The following is a 10715-nucleotide window of genomic DNA, read 5'->3' as shown; positions in this document are numbered from 1 at the left end:
TCTCTCTCTCTCTCTCTCTCTCTCTCTCTCTCTCTCTCTCTCTCTCTCTTAGTGTCTGTCACATTCAACAATACCTGCATTCTTGGTGCACAAAAACTATACACAATGAAAGATTAATACGATGTAATTACATGTTTCAATGGCATCGGCAAATTTTTTTTGGCATTTTGGAAATGGAAAGCAAGAGTAGAATGTTTTTTGTTTTGTTTGAATTCGTGGTGAATAGTGCGGTTTTGAAAGTTCAAAAGTAAAATTTCAAAAACATTTTACTGCTTCATTTATTCGAGCCCCGCCAACTATGTGATTAGATTTGGTTTGGCTCTGGTTTTTAATCATAAGCTCCAAAGTGATATTCTCCATTTCAATATGGCCGCATTTTTTTACCAATTCGAACGTTGTTTGGAATCGAAACAAAGTATACCCGAGAGATTATAATATTTTATATTTTGAAAAAACTTGCGCAAGTATCGGTATACTTAGCATTGTTTCGGGTTTTTTTTATCGCTTCGCTATTTCTTTTGCTCAATATTTTAAATTAGAAATCGGTGGGTAGTTTTTGTTATTTATTAAACCGAACTTCTATTTTTCATGGCTCACAGCAAGTTGGTTTTTATGGTATTAATGATTAATTGATTTCCTATTATATTCAAGAATAAGCCTGGCTCAAATTAAACTATACATTTCAATAAATCAATTGAAATGGGTAAACATTGTGATCATTTTGGTGTCTGAGAAACAGATGACGAGATAGCTAGCAAAAGCGAAAGCACACAGGCAAAAAAATGCGAGTAATGTAAATATATTGATTGAATTTATCTTCACGAATACACGAAGTTCTTTACAAAATCCGAGCAAACAACATAGTATCTTATAGTATTGGCACAAATTCACAAAAAGTATGTGCGTTTTTTTTTTTTGCTTCATCGCTTTGACCAGCAAATGACTCGATGCAATGAAAACGAACAAATTCCATTTCCAAGCGAATTAATTCATTTCGATTATTTGCAACGAGCTATTGTATTGAGCTGTGTTAATGCTCTCAATATGTGCTACTGTCCTTTTGTTTTGCTTCGCGGCTTCCAATCCTTCACGCTCTTTTCTCACTCTCTCACTCTCTCTCTCTCGCATAATACGGTTTGGAGATTAAATAGAAGAAAATTAATTTTATATCGATACAGATCGGTTCGACGCATTGCTATTGTGCCAATCTGCAAGTGGCCACCGATTGCATTTTGAATATCAAATCAGATAAATGAAGCACACGAATGCAGATCACACAACTATATAAAATCCAACAAGAGCGACAGACGCTTTATAAAACCCAACATCATTGTTGGATAAAATAAATGTGTAAAAACCAAACATATCGATTCGATCGAAATGAAGAGTGGAAAAGAGAATAAAAATGCAACTGTTAACGTTGATTGAGCATACAATTAATTCAATATATTTTGTTTTTCTCTGCAGAAAATAAAAGCACGTTGAATACCTACGGCACAAGTGAATCGAGGCAGACTGAATGAGTGAAACGGAAAATTTAAAAAATACAACAACAAAAACGAAACGCGAGCAACAACGAAGATAACAATGGACAAAGCAACGCGCCAAACTACGAAACCTGTTTTCTATTTTCAAAGGTTATTATCAGCGACCATTTGTCAGCAACCATAAATATTTAATTTTGTATTTGTTATGCCGATTGTATGTTGTATTTCTCCCGTGCATCCGTCTCATTTTCGCTTCTTGTGTCTCGATATTTTCATCTATTTGCTTCGTTTGGTTCGCATTCATGCATTTATAAGCATATTTATTCGTTTGGCCAAATGCAGGCATTGTTCTACCGAATTCGTGCGAATTCATGAGAAACAAAGATGAAGAGAATGAGAGAGAGAGAAAGAGCCATTATCCCGTGGATCACTTTCAGTCAATTACCACATGTAATTTGCAAATTTTTGCGCTTTCGTATCGATTTTGATGTTTGGACCATACATATACGCCTTTATTACGTTAATTCTACCATGGTCGTTTTTCTTTCTCTATTCCACTCATGATTTGCATTCAATGTGATGCATGCAACAATGGAAACAGCAACACCAGCAATAACAACAACAACAACAACCATCACAACCATATCAATAATAATAAATGCACGATGATGTCGAGCGCTTGATCAAGATATTATTTGTCGATTTGCCATTTTCGTGTTGATGCACACGGCATTGTGCAAAAAACAACAACAACAACAACCAATCAAAATTATAAATTTTTCGTATGGTTTTTGTGTATGGTTTTGAATTTGACTGCATCGTTTCGTTAAAAGGTCTTCATTTATGTTTTGAATTGTTTTTCCGATGTGAATGCGATGTTGATGCATTTGCATTCAAATCCACTCATTAAATTGACAAACAAAATATTAACATAATTTTCTGTTGCATATTCAAGAAGAAAACTATACCCAAATAAATATGGCATAGAGCGACCGGATGAAATATGCCTATGTTACAAAATATGCAATATGCAACAATCATCGTGCAATTTCAAAAGCTCAACAGCTAACTCAAAATTCATCAGCAAATAAGAAGAGTGCCTTCAATTAGTTTTGTGGCAGAATTAACTATAAATAACAAAATGCCTTTCGTATTTTCACTAATGTTCTCTCTCTTCTTTATCTCTGTGTATGCTGCGCTTCTCCCATCAATTGGCCACTCGTTAATTGCGTACCGAATGAGTAAATGAAAACAAACGAATGTAAAAAAAAGAACGAGCCGAGTAATGAAGTAATAAATAATGCAATGAACAGGACTTCGTTACACTCAATAAAGTATCAGTTTGTTTTGTTTGCAATATTTCTTTGTGCATTCGACTTAAAAGGTTTCTCTGCACTTTTAGCATAATAGAACGTTTGCATACACACCCGCATTATGTAGAGTGTACACCAACGAAGATAAATGGATTCACAATGATTATTAATAATAATTCCACTTGATGTTGTATTCTTTTGTAATTGTTGCGATATTGGTGTGAATGAGAGACGACAGAGTAGTGTTTTTGTACATGCAAAATCATTGAATATGCACATACGCACACAGTGTCCAACTTCATTCGTCATCAGTGATTATAATTTTTTGATTGAAACCGAAAACATTGACTAAATGCTTCTGAGAATATCAATGTGTGTCAAAATCCGATGTGTGTGAAGTATCTGCGTGTGCCTCCGTCTCTGTCTCTGTGTGATGTCACTTTAAATTAATTAGATCGGTGTGATCGACAATTGCATGAAAGCTTATATTTTGAACGAAAATATATGGCTGGCATAAATTGTGTGAGAATGTGTTTTGTCTATACGCAAAATCGTCACGTATTTTATATGTTTGACAAAAGTCATCGCTATCACACTTGACTGCACATACAAATGAATGCATGTTTGCAAATGACAATCACTATATTTGTATAATACATTTATCGAATCGGTCAATCGACGAGAATTTACATTTGCATCGTTCTCAAATTGATAATTGCATTTGTTATGATTTATGTACTCGATTGAAATGACAGAAAACACGTTTTTTCTCCATTCTCTGTCTCTCTATTTCCCCTCAGTCGGTGTCTTTATTTAGTCTGCTGTTGTTTGTGCCGCATTTACTATGTAAATTTAAAGCATTTTTTGTTCACGCATAACACAAAGCAAAACAACAACAAAATTTAAAAAAAAAAACTAACGATTTAATTTAAATACCATCGAATATCATATGAAATACACATGTTATTATAACTTTATTGAAACTAATATAATCAAATAACCTGTAAATCACCATGTATCAGCGCAACAATGACGCTCGGCATATACATAGTGAGTAGCGATGATGATGGTGGTAGTGGTGGCAATGACGGCGGCAACGCCGGGCGCACACCACACACAAAATACATAAATGAAAATAAAATGAGAGTAATAATAATAAACGTCAAGTGGCAAACGAAATTATATATGGTTTGATTATATTCGAACTTTATCTTTACGGTGTTTTTGCGTGTGCAATTGTGCTCACAGCAAAACTCACTTTTATTTATATGATTTTAATAGGTGCAGTTTTGTTGTGGCCGACGTTAAAACTAAAACCTGATGTATATTATATCGATATGAGAGAGAGAGAAAAAAAGACTAACTTAGTGAAAAACAGAGGGAAAATAGAAGAGTGAGCCAGTGGTTATGGCGATCGCATAAAGAGATGAAATAGAAAATGCCATTTGCTTTCGATTTGGTTTTGAGGCAATGCAAGAGGCAAACTGATATATGCTGAATTTTCTCTCTCTGTCTCTGTGTGTGTGTGTGCTGGCATCTCATTTGCGTTCGCACTCGGTACAGTTAAACCAATTGAGCATTTGTTCCGTTTGCTGACCACTATAGATTCATGTTTCGGTTCGGCTTATTTTATTATTTGTACTTTTTGTTGTCTGTTTATTGCATTTTCACGAAGTGTGTATATCGTTTTTCTTTTTTTTTTTTTTCTCTGCTGTTGTTGCGCTCTGTTATTCTCTTTTTTTCTGTGTCGTTGTTGTTGCGGCGGCTGTTGTTGGTGATTTGCTGTCGTTGTCGTATTTTATTGTTAGCCATTGTATGGTTCGAATTCAAATAAGAGGTTACACGCATTAAATGGATAGAGTGAGAAAAAAAACCTTATCGCTGCATGAAATTGCACGAACGATAAGAGGTGTAATGCGCTCAATAAGCGTAATGCTTTGTTTGCCGAACTTCGTATAGACAGTGCCATCTATATATAGAATGGGATATTATTTCACAAGTTTGAGAATGAGCGCATATGTTATTCCAAAAATTGTTGAAAAATAATTTAATAAATTGTTTCATTTTTTTGTTTTGAAAGTGAAGTTAGCACAATTAGCATTAGATAATTTCCATTTAAAAAAACATAAATTTATATGCGTTTTAATTTAACTTAAAAAGCCTCGGGTGTAGAGTGTGTAGATCTTGTAGAAATGATTTTGTTAAAATCTCCATACGTAAACTCATAAGTGTGAGTGTGACATTTGACAGATAGATACAAAACGTAATGTTATTGTTCTCTTACATACTTGTCATACACTCGTGCGAATTATTCTGTTCTGTTAAGTTCGTTTATTCCGTTCATTTATTTTATTTATATTCTTAATCTCGCAATCACATCGCAAAATTGCGTAAAAATGGCAGATTCTATTAACAGTTTTATTGATCTTGACACCGGCTGTATAAAATATCCTGATGGAGACTTTACTTTTATATTAAACTTTATTCTGTTTAGTTCGCCAAAAGATAGAGTGAGGGCGTTAGTGTGACAGATTTCATATAAAAAAGCTACTGTATTAGAGATCTTCGAACGATGCAAAACTGCAAGTACATCGATCTTTGACGAAAGTGAATGACTGGATTATAGAAAGCACAGTGTCACACCATATTCAAAATAGGTTAATGTGAGTGATTCATGGCGGGATATAAATCTCAAGACTCAGACTATAAAAATGCCTGTAATCATGGACGAACAAATAAATAAAACAAACTTAAAAACAAACTAAATGAAATACACGACAACTCTTTTGCAATATCACGGATATATTTTGAATTACAGTTGTTGGCCGTATTATGGCAGAGCTATCATCTTTTCCATCAACTGATGGAGACGAAAAGAAAAATGAAAAACAGCAAACAGCATAAAATGCATTTTATTTTGCGAAATGCACATTGTTGAAAGAGGCGAGAAATAGGCGAGAGTTAGAGAGACGACAAACGTTTAAGCGAATTTCAATTCAGTTCAGTTCGGTGAGCCAGTTGTAGTAATTGAGTTTTATTTTGTGTGTTGCTGCTTAATTTGTGTACACGATTTATATACGGAAACCTGCATAATTTCCGTGCCAATCTCTATATGTCATCCGATTTTGTGGTGCTACTGCTGCTGTTTCTGTTATTGTTCCACTGATAATCTCTAAGCCTACTGAGCGTGTAATTTGTGAGATTAATTTTCAAATCTTCACAACACACATTATTCAACGATATACCGTAAAGAAATAATAATGTCAATAATAAACCCAGATACAAATTGTATGTTTATTCATATTATTTTTTTTTTTTTTTGTAAAGAAGATTGAAAAAAGGCACACACAATAACTGCTGAAACACACAAATAAAAATAGAGAGATAAAAACAAAATTATGACGAACGAAACATGACCAAAACCACTCAATGGATTGAGGCTTACGAGCAAATTCATAATGTTAATTATGGTTGTAAATAAAAAATACCTTTTAGAAGTGTTAAAAACGAAATTAATTATGATTGCACTTGAGGCATTACGTAGTCCACAAACACACAGTGAGAGTTATATAGATAGATAGACAGAGAGAGATAGATAGACAAAACGAGAAACACGAAGCGACATCGACGACACAATATCACGTAATATGCAATTAAACAAAGCGTTCGCGTTCGTTTGCTCTATGGTGTGCGCGCGCGCCCGCTCACTCACTCGCTCATCTACCATCTACAGTCAACTAGCTAAAATCGAGAGAATGAAGTGACAGCAAACATAGCGTTCACTTTAAATGGATAATTGTAATCGATGATTGGGCGATTTGTTGCAGTTAGTTCGTTTAGTTTTAGTTATTGCTCACATAAATTGCATCTGTGTACATTGGCGCATTGCACACACAAAGAGTAATTAGTAAGTTTTAATTCGATTTTAGAGTCGTTGTCGTCGTTGTCGTTTGCCGTTGTTGTCACATGCATGGCAAACATGTCATTTTCAATGCGAATATGTTGTCAAATTGAAATTGTTCAAATCGAGTAAGAGCGCAAAGAGGACAAAACTACACACACACAAAAAACACTATAAACAACACAATAAAATCGAAATAAGTGTCGTAATAATCCTCGTAATAATCTATGAATACTAATTTATTCTCGAGTAATTTTCAGCGGTAGCTGTTTTTTTCTCGCTTAATTTCTATCATTATTCGATTGGCTATTCTATTTCTTACATGTCATGTTCATGGTGGAAATGGAAAAATGTAATTCTTGAAAAAAAAAACAAACAAATCATATCGATGTAATTTGGTATTTGCTTGGAAAATTGATACTAATGCCATGGCTGATTTTTTCGTTGTTGCTATTCGACGACGTAATCAATACCGTTGATTTGCACCTCGTACAATCATATATCTATTATTACTAAAACAATAATTCGACAAATTAAGTCGATGCTATAGTCACTTACAACGAGCATACATAATGTCAGTAATTGGGCTAACTATCGGATTGCCATGCCGTTGTCAATGGTCAGTTTATCGTATGGCATGGCGGTCTCTCTCTCTCTCTCTCTCTCTCTCTCTCTGTTTGTCATTAAACATTTATCGGACAGTTTTTTTGTCACGTCTCTGAAATGTATTCGAAAGTCATTTTCTGATTTATGACATACACACATGAGCGCGTAAATGACCACCGACCAATTGGAAGACATTGCTCAATGATTTTGAAAATAATATTTGAAATAGGAAAAAAAAGCGCATTGATTTTGTCACACACCGTTTCAAGTCTCGCCTTTCAGGTGGTAGACTATGAGAGTGACGTGCGCACGATCAATAATTAATCGAGCACGTGAACAAAGATGACGCCGCTTTCATTTCAATTCATTTATGACAGCAAAAATGTATTTCAACGATTTTATTTGTGTGTATACTGTTCATATTATTTGGCAAATAGTAAAAATTCCAAAATAAATATTAACTACACTGTAATTTTGATGGGATTAAAATATAATCCTTTCGGATTTATTTGATAAAAAATCCAAATGGATTAAAATGAAATAAGAAGGTGCTAGAAAGATTTTTTGTATTCATTTTAAATGCAAAATACAATAGTTTTGTAAAACAGTTAAATTGTATTAATTGTTTGAATATTAAATGAATAATAATCATTCTAGTGGAACACTGTTTCATATTGTATTGACATTTACATGAAACTTCAAACGCCTGTCATTGTCTTTCGATTACAAACATACCCTTTCACGGTCTTATGTTGTGTAAAACGCGTGTTCCGTTGTCGAAAAAACTATTTTTGTTTCTGTTGGAATTTCGATTGGTTTGTTTATTAAAAGATGATTTTCAATAAAATCCTTTTTTCCATCGCTTCTGTGCTATTTATAAGATTTCTGATAAAATGTTTCATAGCTAGTGGAAACAAAGTGAAGAAATGGTGATTAGCGGATGGTTCTCAATAAAAGTTGGGATCGGTTTGCATTAATATCAGCACATATTCCATTTCATAACCTCACTCTTTTGAGCTCACCGATTTTTTTTTGTGAAGCGTAACATGGCGAACATTTTGCTGAGTTTTCAAAATCCAACAGAATAGTGAACAACCGAAACACACATTGTAAAATGCTTGAGAATATTCTTGCTTTGGTGACGAAAGATTTTCAATAAAGTTTTTGGTTAGTTTGCATCGAAGACTTGTGAAATTATATTTATACAAGAGTGAAATATACGCATTGTTAGTTTGTTTATTAAAAGATGATTTCATGAAAACAAAGTAAAAAATTGATTAGCGGATGGTTTTCAAGAAAAAGTTGAGATCGGTTTGCATCCATATCAGCACATATTCCTTGAGATAACCGCTTCTGTGCTCAGTGATTTTTTTTTTGTAAAGGGTAACATGGCAAATATGTTGTTGAGTTTTCGAAATCCATCAGAATCGTGAACAACCGAAACACACATTGAGAACACATGTGAGAATATTCTTGCTTTGTTGATGAATGATTTTCAATGAAGTTTTTGATTCGTTTGCCTCGAAGAATTGTGAAATTATATTTATGCAAGAGTGAAATGAACGCATTGTTAGTTTGTTTATTGTGGACCCGTTCGATCACATGAATCGGTGATTGTATATTTTGATGAATTTTTAGAGGCCCGTTTTTAAAATACCGGGAACCTATAAATTCATCAAAAAAAAATATATTGCTGAATCAACAGATTTTAGACTATAAATATACGAGAGCTGTTCGGTATACTATCACTCGATCACGATGGCTGGAAAGAAACGGAAGCCTGCAGCATCGGCTTCTAAGCCAAAGCCAGTAAAGAGGAAAAAAATTTGTGAAAATCAAACGATAAAGAAAAGTGCAAAAAAAGGCTTGAAACACAATCGACCAATGAAAACAGATGAATTTCGTGATTTGATCAGCGATTATGTGCTTGAAATGACGCGATGTTTCATTTTGGGTGCACTCAGTGTTCATTACTTGTTTTTCAAATTTTTTCAAGTGCGTTGTGATGGCAATCGATACGGTGAAATCGAAGATTACTTCAGTAAATTTGTGGATAAGAACTTCTTCGATGATTTTTTCCGAGGGACGCAAAATTTTGATAGCGACGATGAAGATGCCGTAATGAACTGTGGATACAAGGTGTCCAGAACGATTTATCGTTTGTGTCGTAAATATTTCGTGAGAGCTCCAAAAATTGAGAAAATATCAAATATATTCAACTACGCATCACAAATGTACTACACAAATTTCAAGAATAACGTTTGCTATCTTTGAGCACCAAAATGCGACCAAGCAACAGATCTACGATACCATGCAATATTTATTCAAAAAGAAATCAGAGCGCGTACCAGATCCGCGAAGCCCGATCATGCCCGTAGCTAACAACACCTCTAATGCGTATTCCGAGTACTAATTGACGTTTGTGACAATATGGCCGTCACGGTTTGGAAAATTCATAATGAATCGATTAAACTGCGTTAAACTGTTAAAATAAAACAGAAATAAATAGATTTTAATTTTTTACATTTTTGAAAATAAATTTTTTTTTGTTTTTTAATTTTGTGAGATTTTCTGTCCACAATATTCAAAAATATTAAATCAATAAAAATGAATTGGTTGACATAACCTCACTTTTGTGTCACAATCAGTGTTGGGTAATTGTAAAATTTTTGGTATCTAGATAAGATGAGATTTTTTTAGTTTTGCAAAAAATTTATCTAGGTAAGATACCATATCTTATCTTAAAAAAACGCAAAGATAAGATAATATCTTGGGTGTATCTTAGATACTCTCAAAGATATTTTTACGCAGAAAAAATCACAAAATTTTTGGACTTAAGATACTCAAAAGTATCTAGATAACTCTAAGTATCTAGATATTCAAAAGTATCTAGATAATTTCATTATCTTTTCATATAAATAATTTTATAAGCAGATAAAGATATATTTTCCAATTTTTTTTGAATTTTTTCGTAAAAATCTCAAAATATCTTAAAAAGATCTAAAGATACCACCAAGATATTGAAAGAAAACTTAGTTATCTAGATAAGATGAGATATATTCGTCAAAAGATAAGATAAGATATAAGATATCATCTTATCTGGCATCTTATCTGGTATCTCATCTTATCTAATATCTTTACCCAACACTGGTCACAATCGTGATAAACCGATTAAATAAATATTAAAACAGTAGAAATAAAAATATTTTAATTTTTTACATTTTTAAAAATAAAAATTGTTTGTTTTTTTTTTGTAGTTTCCGGTAGTTTCGTGAGATTTACTGCACAATATTCAAAAATATTAAATTAATAAAAAATGAAGTGGTTGACATAACCTCACTTTCGTTTTAATAATTATTTGATCGGTTTATCACGATTGTGACACAAAAGTGAGGTTATGTCAACCAA

The 10715-nt window shown here is 33.2% G+C and overlaps 1 protein-coding gene across 8 annotated transcripts in view; it reads right to left on the bottom strand.

Annotated features, from left to right (window-relative positions):
* Positions 1–10715, bottom strand: part of LOC116337713 (flocculation protein FLO11) — a 121777-nt gene that overhangs the window by 14128 nt on the left and 96934 nt on the right. The window lies entirely within an intron of this gene.

Source organism: Contarinia nasturtii, unplaced genomic scaffold (assembly GCF_009176525.2).
Source record: "Contarinia nasturtii isolate CC-2019 unplaced genomic scaffold, AAFC_CNas_1.1 Cnas_scaffold_285, whole genome shotgun sequence".
Taxonomy (NCBI): domain Eukaryota; kingdom Metazoa; phylum Arthropoda; class Insecta; order Diptera; family Cecidomyiidae; genus Contarinia; species Contarinia nasturtii.
This window is presented reverse-complemented; position numbering and strand designations above follow the sequence as displayed.